The 12,411-nt window shown below is 48.1% G+C and overlaps 1 long non-coding RNA gene across 1 annotated transcript in view; it reads right to left on the reverse strand.

Annotated features, from left to right (window-relative positions):
* Window positions 1-695: 695 nt before the first annotated feature.
* Window positions 696-12,411, reverse strand: part of LOC146865758 (uncharacterized) — a 37,426-nt gene continuing 25,710 nt past the window's right edge. Inside the window, exons 3-4 of the long non-coding RNA XR_014976695.1 lie at window positions 1,077-1,146; window positions 696-797 (exon numbers count right to left, since the gene is read on the reverse strand). This is a non-coding gene — a long non-coding RNA (uncharacterized LOC146865758). The remainder of the gene's footprint in view (window positions 798-1,076; window positions 1,147-12,411) is intronic.

Genomic DNA, 12,411 nt, shown 5'->3' on the forward strand with positions numbered 1-12,411 from the left:
CTAAACGCCCTCCTTGATAATATGCCCCAAAGTGCTTAAACAAAAAGAAAAAAGTAGCACCTGAAAAGGGAGCAGTGGAAGGATACGCCCATGCTTCAGGGGAGGGACAAACTCACGAGGAGGAAGTAAATCCCACACAAACCAGTGAATACTAAGTAAGCAATGAGAGTGACTATGAAGCCAACCAGTAGTAAGCAATGGGCGGCTCTAGGAACACTGTAAGCTAAGAGTATGCTTCATTACAGTGCATGCACTATCCAGTAAGTTAAACCTAAAAAACAAAAATTGGATGGAAATGCTTGAGGGTTACAAATAAATGTTCCCTTTGGATAAGAACTACCAGCGATGAATTATAATAGATATCCGACCACATTCATACTAGACATAATCGGCTTTCCACGAAGGATGTTTAGGGCACTTTTATTCACACAAGTAGATATGTATAGAAATCCTTTTAATAAATACAAAAGTACAAATTTTAAGTGGACATGAACAATTTAATAAAAACTTTAAAAACACAATGATTCCTAGATGAGATTTTTCATGTATCTAAGAAGGAGAATTAATTTAGATAGTTAAATTTGTCTTACACATTTTAATTTGGACACAAAATAGACAGCACAAAGCATAGATGTAAATTCCCTGTCTAAGATTAGTTGCTGACTTTGCCAAATTTAACACCAAAAAACACTGGGCGTCGACGCGTTTTGGTGGTATAATTACAATGGGACCACCTTCTTCAGGACAAAACTGCTTTCTCTTTAGTCAATGGATCTCATATCGATCAATAATCACACCTATTGTAAAATAGAATAAAAGAATATACATATCACTTCAAAAAAATGGATTATCATAGGCAAGCAAATATTCTTACATTCCTGCTATTTGCAATAATGCTATACCTTTATATGGCATCATAATTTTAACAATTACATTTATAAGTTAAGGCCTACAAGTGCTCCAATCATCTCCTTTTGGGAGTCCGTCTAAAACAGACATCAGTCCGCTCACACACCATTTATTCAGCACCGCTCATCATCAAACATTCTTCATCTCTATTCGTTATTTCAACTCACCGGTGCAACTGCACTCAGGTGGATGTTTCTCCAGATCAAAGGGACTAAATCGATGGTGCTCCAAGGATAACTACAATGATAAAAGGGACCTATCATTTAAAGGCATACCCTGTTGTATCATTTCTACTACTTGCTGAGTCATTTAAAGTGAAACCAACTATAGTTACCTTTGACAGATGTTAGTAGAATTTAAGGTAATCTTTTTGGAGTGTATCTGGGTTTCGATGAGGATTCAATCTCTCTTGTCCCTGTATAATAGTGGAGATTGTAACATACGATGACCCCACCATTCTTTTGTGTAGAGTTATATAGACACACCTATATTTAAAAGGTATCACCATGTTGACTATGGAATATATTTTTATATAATCGCACCCTCAGAGTGATTTCTGATTAAGGGGCACTCCTATGCTTTTAATCTTCAGTAAGAACTGGAACACATCTCGGTTCCTACAGCTTAAGATATATTCAATAAGTTGAGATTCATAAAAAGACAATCAGATTCCCATGATTATTAGTACTAATGATGAACCTCACCACATGTATTGTAGGTTACGGATCTCAATGTCCCCTGTATTTTTGGCACCCAGGATCACGTATCCCAAGCTAAATGTAACAAGATATAGACCAGTAAGTGGGGGTATACAGATACAAATATTTTTATTTTTCATTTTTTGCACAACTTTCTCAATGCTATCTCACATTGTGCAGACATGGAAATGTTTGAGTACACCACTGCGAGTTACTCCATATACCATCCCTCTGAATAATTGTTTTGTGCCTCTTTGTCTGTTTTGTGTTCCTGTTCGAGGGCGATGGGGGACGTGGGAGATGGCTTATCACTACAGACGGGACTGTTTTTTTAGGTCTCGCCTGAGCCAGCTCATGCGCTGCCCTGCGAGACATTTAGTAAGTGGTGTTTTCAAAGTGCTACCACACGTTTTTGCTGGCCTAGCGCTTGCGGTTACGGGCGCGTGCACGCGCGCAGCCGGTAGCTTTCAGCACCTGAGGCGCCATCTGACGCGCGATCACTTTCCCTTTTGCCGCTGCTGGGCGCGCACTGCGCGCACCACTCACGTGCTTTTTTAAAATGTTATTTTGGCGCGTGCGCACACAACTCCCGGGCTTGCTGCTTTCAATTTTTCAGCCGGGCGCACGCAACACTCGCGTGCTTTTTTAAAATTTAATTTGATTTTGCTTTCCCTGTAGCTGCTGGGCGTGCCGTTGCCCGTATGCACTGAGCTCTTTCTTGCCCGCTGCGTTGTATCCTACCCATGCGTTTTAAGGATCTCTCGACTTTTTATTCCCCTCTGTGCATGTTGCTACCCTTACACTCTGTGCTTACTGCGGGCCTTACCTTGGGTGCTCCTGCTGCCCTTACACACTTAACCTGCTCCTGCCTGTACCTGCTGCCGCCCTCGCCTTTGTCCCCTGTGGCTTAGTTTCCCCTTACCCTCTGGGTGGTTTGCTCCTATATTCATGGTTTCCCTTGCCCGCTGTGCTGTATGCTATCCGTCACTTTTAAGGAGCAGTCTCTTTTTGTCACCCTCTGAGCCTTCAGCCCCCCCTTACTCTCTGTGCCTTCTGTTCCCCTCCCAGTGCTGCTCTGCTTCTCCGTCCCTATGTGTTTCCCTTACCCCTTCCTGTTGCCCTGTATCCCACCCCTCTGTGGTAACCGGGGACCCAAGTGCGCTAAGGTTATGGGTGCTGCAAGGTGGTGCTCAGCCTCGGTTCCTTGCTCAGAAGTCACTGAAACATTAACAATACAGTGCGGATATACCAGTCCAAAACACACAGAAAACGGTCGCCCAAGCTTAGGGTAAAATATAACGCAATGCGAACGACTCAAGGTTACAGAAGTGCACGTTATACAAGCTCAAAGATCATCCTTACCCCCGGCGTGAAGCAGGAATTGCAGTTGAATCAGACCAAATGCATTTCGGGGCTCTAGTAGCTTGCTGCTGAAATCTAACGTAGTACCTCGTGTACACGCTCAGTCTCATATGAAAGTGCTCGTCCTCCAGTATGTATGTAATACTGGAGCCCTCCTTGTGCGTCCATAAAGGCAACCTAGGTTGACGTTGCAGAGAAATTAATTAAGTAGTTGATTTGAAACTGGAATCTGCATGTGTTTACATATATCCTATATACACCACACATGTACAGTGAATGTAGAGATCCTTCAAAGAAGTGAAGCAGAAGCTAAAAGTGTTGCAGCAACTTTGAAAGCCATACACTCATGGAAAACGTTCTTCCTTGAGTCCTTGCTTAGGATAAGACTCATACTTTGCCTGTCTCCATATTTGCAAGCAGTTCATGCAATTGTATACAGCTTCAGGGCATCATCGCCCCATCTGTTGTTTTTAATGCTTCCTTTTTACATAAGAAGTAACTCCAAAGTCATGAACCTGGAGTCACCGTTTTGAAAGAGCATCCTTAGGTTAGGCTGTTACACTACTTGTCTGCTACTGTCGGACAATGACCATGTTCTTGTCTTCAGGGTAGGACACAAGGCACTCACTCACGAAAGTGGAGAGTTCTCTAGTGATTGAAGCCATTCCAGTCATTAATAGAGTTTGGCCGATATATTCTGCATTCATGTCTCAATCCTAGTTGGCCTATCTGCAGATCTGTAGTCATTCATCACAGCTTTTCTTTTCCCATTTTTTGGCCAATCTATTCTACTGGTCCTGGTGGGAGGGCTTTAGTTGGCTTTGTTTGCTTGCCCCATTCTCTGCACCAGAAGCCGGGTTCACAGACCTCCGATCATAAAGGACTGAAGTATTATTAACAGACTGTGACTGTCCCAATTCTTGTCACATAGCAACTGAGTGAGTAAAACGGAGGTCACTTTTTCTCGCTCCTTCTGCCCTGATGTTGAACATATTTGCCTGTTTTCAGAGGTTGTGCCTTCATCTGCCCTTTACTCCAGAGTCTTGCAGACACACAACCAAACAGTGAAAATTCCCTCAACTAATACGAAAAGTGTGTCACTCTTGTTCCATTTACTTTGAATGCTCTGTCCTCATTTACTCAACAAGAGGGAAGCATTAAGGGACTAACGCATTGTAGGAAATGTCTGTCGCATTTTCATGGTCCATCCCTTCCCATACTCTACACAAGTATGTACCATTTGTGTTCTTTCACATTTTTTTTTTTTTAGCAGGGACAAAAATCCTGAAGTCCTTTTGTGCAGGAGAAAGGGGCAATATAAATTAATGTATTTGATATATTATATAAATTAATTATTTAACAAATTCCTAACGGCTAGGGTGGTGGACCTCAAATCTAAGGAACTGAGTTCAAGTCTCGGCAACGACTCTCAACATCCTATGATTCTGGGCAAATCACTTAATCTCCCTGTGCCTAACAAAAATGAATGTGTCCTTATGTAACGCAACTGGTGCTCATGAAAAGCGCCCTGATACCTTTGGGTCAAGTTTGCGCTATATAAAACTCCGAGAAAAAAAAACAGACAGCTATAGCTGAGCATTTTAAAAAGATCACCTTGATTTCAACAACATCTGATTGGTCAGTAGCCTAAGATAGTGCCAACTGTACAGAAAAATTCAAATCTCCGTGCAATGTAAACTCCACAAAATGTTCCTGCACCCACGCAAAATAAAAAGGCGAGCAAGCAGAGAAGACGGTAATATGTCGCACAACATGCCATTTTACCAGGAGATAAAGGTTAACCTGAATGGCTTTGTAGGTCTTCTTCATTGATGCGCATGCATCACTGTGGGGGGAAAAAACACAATTTGGCTAGAACCTTGTCTTCCTATTGACGCGTTTTAAGGGTGTGCGTGAGTGTCTTATTCACAGACCACTTCACAAATGGTGCCTAGCCCTGAATCAAATTTCAGACATGGGTGTTTGGAATTGTTAGCTTCGAAACCAAGCATTGGCATAGCCAATAGGTCTCGCCTTTGGGACCGTAGAAGTGTTTAGCCATGCAACAGTTGGTGTTGTTGCACTAAGGATATTGTGCTGCATAACTAAATACTTATACGGGTCCAAAAGCGAGACCTATTGGCTATGCCAATGCTTGTTCTGGTCAGGGCCGAGATCTATTTGCATATTGCAGGATCTTTCAGTGCTTAAAGATAGAGCATTGCCAAACATATCTTGTGTTGACTGTCTGAACATTCTGTCAATCTCGTGTTTGTTCTGCACACTCGTTAATGTGCTCGAATACTGCGTGACCTCTGTACATCCAATAAATTAATCTCTTCTATTAATGTTGTCGTTATTAATGTGTAAGAGGTCATTATAAGGTCGAAAAGCGTGTCGTGAATTTCGTTCAACAATAATATTGAAAAGTCGTGAAATCTAGACGTTCTATTTGTTAAATTGCTGCTCAGATATGTCCCCCGCCAGCGTCATTGTATAAGATTTTTGGAAGCAAAACCATGTCTGACAGAAATTCAGAATGGTACAGCTGTAAAAAAAAAAAGGAGTACACTTTTTTCTGTTGCAAAACCATAACCTATTGAAGTCGGCCTTTAACCTCGCCATGATTTAGCACTTTTAAGGTTGCATTTAACATGCTGTTATTGATCTGGTCAGCTTGGGGCCGATACACAATGACATCTAGTGGTCAATGGTGGCAGTGGACTCGTCAGTGGCAGATGCTCTTTCCCCTCCCTAAGTAGAGGCTTCCTGTGAGCCACTTACGCTGCAGAAATTTGACCTCATGAAACAGAAGCTGCTTAATGCGGTTTTTGTCTGGTTTCCAGATTTGGTGTCCTGCACGCGGCCAGTACACAGAAGTTTGCTGACCCAGTGAAATCAAAGAAATCCTGCTTACATTTGGCGCTTCCGCGTGACAGAAAGCAGGACTGTTGATCCGATAACTTTGTATCGAAGATCTCCCCTTTTGCAGCGTGCAGACACTGTACCAGGTTTGGGATTCTCCAGACTATGAAAGAGAGGCTGGGCTTGGCACACGACAGTCTAGGGCTCCTAGGGCCATATTCACAAGGATCTATCGCCGACTTAACAGCACTTTATTGCAACCAAAGCTGCTATAAATTTATCACCCCAACCACAAGCTGGTGTTAACATCCCACAGCACCAGTTTACCCGCTATAGCAGACGCAAAAAACATCGCAACAGATGATCCCCGCAACGATCGCTAATAAGATGCAGAGTAGGCGTTCCCGTGCCAAAAGCTGCGACAACACCAGTCCACAACATTCACAACGAACAGCCAGAACTGCGATAAGAACACAAAACAGGAGATAAGGCGCGTTAGCACCAGGAAAATAATACCTGCTCTGACCTGGTGCTAAGTCGGACCACAGCCTGCACCACAAAAGGGAGCCCAGCCCACAACCACATCGGAAGGGCAACAGGTGCCATGGAGCCACTGGTCATGCGGCCCGGACACCCAAGAGGGCCACAACACCCACTGCCACCACCCCAGGACCCTATACAGCACCCGGAACACCCCCCCCCCCCACCCCTGGGACCACCACAGATGCAGCGCAGACAAAGACAGCGGACCCCCAGGAAACTCACCAGACTCACAGACCCAACACCTGACAATGTAATTGCCCATTACAGGCTCAAAAGGACAACCATCGCACGCATCATGACCAACAACGCCCAACAGGCTGACGTCACCAACACAGCGGACAACCAACATCCCTCCCCACACAAAGCTGCATGCTGTGCTGCACCTGTTGGCCCCTGGTATACCCCAACCAACACCCGCCAGAGTCGGAGGAGTCACACAGCCAGCCACATCCCAGTCCCTCACACCTGTCCTAGACATCACCATCAGCCTGGTACCTCAGTCCACATACGTCCAACATAATGCGCAGGATCCGCTGGAGACCAAGCAAGGACCATACGCCACAGCTGGATGCACACACGTGTTGGGGGCAATCCAAAGCACACATGTCCTATCTGTGCCCCCTGGTGACACAGCACACAATCCCCACAACAGAAAGCATACGTCTCACATCAATGTGCAGGCAACAACCGAACACCGTGGAACCTCCACCAATGTTGTCTCCTAATTCCCCGCCAGTGTGCATGATACCTTCAACTGCCGCCAGTCCATCAGCACCCAGTGTTCCCAGGATGGCACCAAGGGAAATGCACAGTCCCTTGGCAAGTACAAAATGAACACCCCACTCACCTCAACTCCAAAATCATGCAACTCACAACACTGTCAATGCACATGACACAAAATCACAACCAACATGCAAAATAACATGCCCACCCACCAGACACGACAGAACAACTCACAACAGTAACCTGGGCAAGCCGTGAACATGAGCCATCAACGGCATGGCACCTCAGCCACACAATAGCCGAATGTGGGGAGAGGTGGCAACCAGGCATGTGTGAAGGAGGCAGGAGAACCAACGATTGGGAAAGTACACAATGCTAAGAGTGGCGGAGATGTGCTGGACAGACTGCAGCATGCAGAACACACCCATATCCATGGCGAAATACACCGCTGGTGTATGGAGTGTACTGGACAGTGGAGGCAATCATGTCACCCCAGCCAGTGGGGTAGTTCCCGGAAATGTTGCCTGTTACGTTCCCCCCGTAAGAGTGAGCGAAGTGGGATGGCCCGGCGTACGCCAGGCCGGCGTAGGGGTGTGCATAAAAAGTACGTAGCCCTGGACGTGGTCCTCTTCCGAAAGCCCAACGTTTTTGCCGGGGCGGCGCCTCTCACCACGCCACGAGGCCAACGCTGTCCTGTTGAGCAGAGTTGCCTGCGATCCTGTGCACATGCCGTAACCCCGCACGCTGGACCCCTGCGCAGCCAGGCAACACTGATCACCTTCCGACACCGGCGTGTGTCAAGGAGGGCCCACCACGTGCCTGCGCAAGCTCCAAGCCCGAGAGCCGCGTCCTTGGCAGCCTCTCAGACCATCATGGCCTCCACAACACAGGCCCACTGTAGTCCTTTCATGTTGACGTACTCTACTGCCGCCTCCGGCCTACACCACAGTCATGCAGGTCACACATTTGGGACTGAGTCTTGATTACACGATGGCAGAGTACATATGTTCATTACAGAGTTTACATCAGTGTACTCACTTCGACGTGGTGGCACCAACTCTGTGCATAGCATTACAACCACACATGTCTGTGGGCCTATGCGGACTATTGCCCTCCGCCTACGCTGCGCACGAGTAGGTCACAGAATTGGAACTGAACATCGATTTTTCAAAGGCAGATTACATATCTTCGCATGCAAGGAGAGGCGTGAGAGGATGACGCGTTGCAGTCCGGACAGAATAGGATCATCGTCACGGAGGTGATCTAACACTACCGACAACTGCCCTGTTGCCACTAACTCTGTGCTTTGCGAGCCAACGACAGGTGTGTGTGGTCCCCTGCTGACTATTGTCTTCGGCCTACACTACGGACAAGTAGGTCACACATTTGGAACTGAGTCTTGATCGTACATTGTCCATGTGCACATTAAAAGGAAGATTCCACTTCACTGTACTCCTTTCTGTCAGGTGGCAGCAACCATGTGCATTGTATAACAACAACAGGTGGCTGTGTGCCCTTGCTGACCGTTGTCCCCGGCCTACACTGCAGTCGAATAGGTCACACACACTTTCAAATTCAGCCTCGATTTATTTATGAAAGACTTTGTCTTTGTACAGGCCTCATCGCAGACAGCATCTATCTGCAACCCCTGATTGAGGAACTCACGTGTAAGAACTGTGAGGTCTTTAACTACGCAGACGACACGCAGTTACTGGTCCAGCTGGGTGATACACCAGAGGCCCAGGAATCAGTCAGAGATCTTCTGAGATTCACGGTCAACTGGATGACTAACAACTTCCTTAAAGTTAATGCAGATAAAACGGAGGTTTTGGTGGTGACCAACATAGCCAATCCTTGGGACGATCTGTACTGGCCCCCAGAACTTGGCAAAACCCCCAGCCCTGGGACGGTAGTGAAGAGTCTTGGCCTAAAGATCGATGCGGCTCTCACTATGGCCCCCCAGGTGTCGGCTGTGGTAGGTTCCTGTACTGCCGTGATGCGGCAGCTGCGTAAACTTACTGCCATTCTCTCTGCCCCCACGCTGCAGACTATTGTCTCGGCAACGGTCATCTCGAGGCTAGACTATGGCAACGCTCTGTACCTGGGCCTGTCACAGAAGCTGATGAGGAAACTGCAAGTCGTGCAAAACGATGCTGCCAGACTGGTCTTTTCTCTTCCCAGAAGTGCACATGCATCCACTCTCCTTCGTAAACTGCATTGGCTTCCAGTGAAGCTTAGGGTCCATTTCAAAGGCCTCTGTATGGCCCATAAAGCACTTTTTGGCAATGCCCCGGAATATGTCAAACAGCGCCTAAGGAAGTATGTTCCCGGTAGGTCCCTACGTTCTGGGTCTGTCCCAAATCTGGTTCAACCCAGATTCAATTTAAAAACTAAAGGAGGTAGTGCTCTCTCAGTGCTCATTCCTCAACTCTGGAATGACCTTCCTTCTAGCCTGAAGGAGGAACTTAACCTTCTTTCCTTCAGAAAAAAACTGAAGACATTTTTGTTTGGTACAGTAACATCTTCGGTCTAATTGGAGTTGGCAGATGGTTGGGAGGCGGTACGATGTTGTTGGTCGCCTGTTTAGCGCTTAGAGACCAGTGGTGATAAGCGCTCTATAAGAACCATATAACATAACATAACATAACATCCCCTTTCAGCCCCGGTGCCAATATGTCTATTCCCCGAGACCCATGGTCACTTTCTGGTTGGACTTTGGGGGCGACTGACCCCATGGACCTGGGGTTGTTGTCGCCATCATGGCGGTGATACTGACTTCATGGCGAAAACGAGGCCGTGGCATTCCACTCCACCATTTGCTGCTTCCGGATAACATCAGACCTTTCACTTCATGCCCTGGAGGACACCTTCCACTGTCCTCCGCAACACTCCGCAACATACACCTCGGACACCTCGCTCAGGTCACATGTCCCATCTGACCTCACCACAAGTCACCTTCCTGTGGCAGGGTGCCTGTGCAGGCCGCTGTGCATCCGGGGCCACTAACTCTGCGCTGGTCATGTCCGTGACCCCTTCTTATGGGGTATTGGATGGCCTCTGAGGCGATGGCCTTAGTGTCATCAACGCCATGTGGCCTCTGTGCTGTCCGCTACCTCTGGCCTCAACTGCGGTCCACCAGGGCTCACACATGAAATCGACTCCTGACCAGCCCAGATGTCGCATCACCGCAGGAGGCACACGCCACCTCTGCCAGGACAACCTCCAACCGCCATCTGCCAGAGTCGAAACGGTAGTCCTGACATACCTACGGAGTTGCAAAACACCTGTCGTGGATGCCATCATCAGACTGATACCCTGCTCAGCACTCCATGTGCCACTAATTCAGTGCACCGCAAGCCATCGTCTGTTACTGATTGTGTTTTGTGCTGTGGAGAGGCTGCGTAGCAATGTCATCTCAAGCAGTGTGGGAGACCTGGGACGTTGTTGAGGAAGCTGATGCAGGTCTACCACACCCAACTGGATCTGTCTCAGGAATATCTCGAAGGGACACAATCCGAGACTTTTTCTTCACTTGAGCGTGCTCATCTCTAGTGTCCCAACCACAGTGCACTGCAACTCACGGACACTTCTGTTTGCATGTAGTGTGTCCTCTGGACTTTCTCTGGCTCCCTCCATGTTGCTCAGCAGTTGACTCTGTTATGCAGATGTTTTCAGTTCCTATTGCACTGGTGTCCACTGTTCAAGTGGTTGCCAGCACCAAGCACTCCTTGCGTGCTGACTTACACTCACCCCACACACATCCAGCACAGGCGTCACTGTACATGTTGCCCTGCCAATAAAGGGGCCGGGCGCACATGCCCATAGCCAGTTCAATATCTGCGTGTGTTCCTGTGGTCTTGTTGTATGCATGAGGGCCCTGGGCCCTACGACATTACATTGTGCTGTGTACAGCGGGTGCAGACATGTCACCGCAGCCAGCGGGTTGGAGCTTGGACATGTAGTTTTGTCGTCACCCACTCAATTCCTAATGGGAGTGGGCTGGGCCGTCGTAGGCAGAGCCAACGTGGGTGTGTGACTGCTATTTGCGTGCCCCTGGGTGTGGTTCTGTACTGTGAATGTGCATCTTCATGTCTCTCTATGGCTGTGTGGGTCTCCTTTGTGGGGTGTGGGTGGTCCCTGAAGTGTAATGGACACCAACGTATGTGATCTAGTTCGCCTTCCATGGGTTCGGACCCCACCCACGCCTGTTCGGCCACCTCCTTTTGGCGTGCTGACACATGGCAACAGGGTGCCATGTGTGGGTGGGTGAAGTGTCGTGAGCCAGCTGTGCTTGCGGGTGCTTCCTGCTATTTGGTCTGTTGTAGGCTCTGTGTCCTGCTCTGAGTAGCTTTGCTGACCGGGTCCTGGTGGTGGGTTGCGTGGGATGTCCATGGTCTGTTGTAGGGCGTCGTTGTCGAAGGTGTGGTGGTCCACTCCGGCATCACAGATGTGTTGTCTTCGGTGCTCTGCTGGAGGTGTTGTGTGCCCCTCTGCAATGTGAAGGGGAGATGCATGTTGATATTGTGTTGACATGTATGTTTGCGCATTGTTCTGGTCTTCATGTAGACTGTATGACAATGTACATTGTGACTGTTTCTGAGGTGCTGAATTCTGCTGCAGGACAGTGTACATTTGGACTACATGACGGATGTGAGGTCGTACGCCTACATTTCCATTTCACAGTTTCCTGCTCTTTCAGCTGTAGTAGGCATGTTTCTGTGCGTGTGCGGAGCCAGTTGTGTCCTCTGTTCTGGAGTGTCGGCTATGCGCATTGTACCATGTTGTCGTCAATGTGGGTGTGCTGTTCTTGCTTTGTGTGTGTGCTGCAGTGTGCCAAGGGGATGAGGGACATGATCCAGGGTAATTGTGGGTGTGCAGTGTGCTACACCTCGTTGTGCATGTGTGCCATTGTGCCCATCTCCCCCCATCCCCCCAGCCCCTGTTGGTTACTCTCCCTGTTGATGTTGTGTCAGGTTCTCTCGAGCTGTGTCCGTACTCCCTACTCCTTGCACTATCTCCACACTGATGACTGTGGCCTCGGTTTCCTCCAGGTCCTTCTGTGGCGCAGGACTCCCACCTCCTGTCGCCGTTGCTGCCTTCCTGTTGGCAGCGGGTTTGTGCCTGGTTTAGGTTGTAACGTCATGCCGGCGCCTCTTGGCCTCCTGGATTGGCCTCCTCGGCACTCCGACTGCATTCCAGGTGGTCTGCTTGTGGGTCAGTTGCTGGTAGTGTTCTGTCACCTCCGTGACGCTGGTCTTGTTTTCCTGCGGTCTACACACCGTCTTCCTCTCCCTCTTCTCCTTGGCCTTCC

Source organism: Triturus cristatus, chromosome 2_1, assembly GCF_964204655.1.
Source record: "Triturus cristatus chromosome 2_1, aTriCri1.1, whole genome shotgun sequence".
NCBI classification, from domain to species: Eukaryota; Metazoa; Chordata; class Amphibia; order Caudata; family Salamandridae; genus Triturus; species Triturus cristatus.